This window comes from Sinocyclocheilus anshuiensis, unplaced genomic scaffold, assembly GCF_001515605.1.
Source record: "Sinocyclocheilus anshuiensis isolate Anshui unplaced genomic scaffold, SAMN03320099.WGS_v1.1 scaffold2144, whole genome shotgun sequence".
NCBI classification, from domain to species: Eukaryota; Metazoa; Chordata; class Actinopteri; order Cypriniformes; family Cyprinidae; genus Sinocyclocheilus; species Sinocyclocheilus anshuiensis.
In genome coordinates this window covers 174,615-176,318 of record NW_015547642.1, presented here as the reverse complement: position 1 = coordinate 176,318, position 1,704 = coordinate 174,615, and the positions used below count along the sequence as shown (strand labels likewise).

The following is a 1,704-nucleotide window of genomic DNA, read 5'->3' as shown; positions in this document are numbered from 1 at the left end:
CGCGATTTAAACCCAGATGATTGTAACCACTCTAAGTTCATCTGCCTTGGGAAAGCTATCGTGTCTCCGACATAGTGATAACACTCGTTACCTTCTCTAGTGCAGCTCAACCAGGTCTTGTCCCATTCGTCGGTATTTATGATATCACAAATCCCGGAAAATATGCTTTGTAGTCCAAACGAGTCGTTCGTTGTAGTTTTTGAAAAGTGATTTCTGTTAAATAAAATATCTCCTTTTGAAGTGGACTTTGAGCTTTGTAACTTTGCAGATCTTTTTTATGCTCAAACAGCAACATTACAGACTCTAACATGTCTTTAACGTTAACGTTTATTGTTATAGTTGTCGTTCTTGTTGTCAACAGGCCTTTAACGTTATCGTTATAGTTATCGTTCTGGGTGTCACCATGTTTTTATCGTTAACGTTTATCGTTATAGTTATCATTCTTGGTGTCAGCAGGCCTTTAACGTTAACGTTTATCGTTATAGTTATCGTTCTGGGTGTCAACGTGTCTTTAACGTTAACGTTTATCGTTATAGTTATCGTTCTGGGTGTCAACGCCTTTAACGTTAATGTTTATCGTTATAGTTATCGTTCTTGGTGTCAACGTGCCTTTAACGTTAACGTTTATCGTTATAGTTATCGTTCTTGGTGTCAACGTGCCTTTAACATTAACGTTTATCGTTATAGTTATCGTTCTGGGTGTCAACGCCTTTAACGTTAACGTTTATCGTTATAGTTATCGTTCTTGGTGTCAACATGCCTTTAACGTTTATCGTTATAGTTATCGTTCTGGGTGTCAACGCCTTTAACGTTAATGTTTATCGTTATAGTTATCGTTCTTGGTGTCAACATGCCTTTAACGTTTATCGTTATAGTTATCGTTCTGGGTGTCAACGCCTTTAACGTTAATGTTTATCGTTATAGTTATCGTTCTTGGTGTCAACATGCCTTTAACGTAAACGTTTATCGTTATAGTTATCGTTCTTGGTGTCAACGTGCCTTTAACGTTAACGTTTATCGTTATAGTTATCATTCTTGGTGTCAGCAGGCCTATATCTTTATAGTTATTGTTATAAATATCGTTCTTGATGTGAACGATGGGCCCTTTAGCGGTTATTCATTGAAAGTAGTTAGCAAAAGTCTCTGTGAATTTAATATTCTATTAATCTAAAAGTAAACATTGGCACGTCTCCAAAGTTGTTTGTATGCATTATAAAAGGGTTCATGTTTAGGTGCTGTCAGTATGTTGTTGTTGTACCTTTCTGTGTGAATTCAAATGTACAGAAATATACATGTGCACTGTATGTGTGAATACCAGCCTCTTCATGCTTAGCAGGAGGTCCTGGTGCGGTATTTACATATTCATATATTTATATTCATTCTTAAACACATATTTACACATAAACATGCTAAATTCTGTTACTGTATACGAGTTTGAATGCTGTTTGTTTAACACAGATATATGTGATTGTATTTCAGGAGCTGAAACACACACACACACACACACACACACAAAACAACAAACACTATATGACTTTTAAAGCACTAGGCAGCATACACATGCCTACTTTGTAAATGGTTACAGAGGAAAACTAGTCATCATACACTACATGTCGACTAAAGATTCACACACTACCAGTCTGACAAGTTGTTCCAAACACAACAAACTCATGCAGAAACATGTGCCTTGTTTCTAGAAGACAC

At 36.3% G+C, this 1,704-nt stretch overlaps 1 protein-coding gene across 1 annotated transcript in view; it reads left to right on the top strand.

Annotated features, from left to right (window-relative positions):
* syngap1a (synaptic Ras GTPase activating protein 1a) overlaps positions 1–1,704 on the top strand; it is an 80,376-nt gene that overhangs the window by 19,309 nt on the left and 59,363 nt on the right. The gene's annotated exons all lie outside the window — the stretch shown is intronic.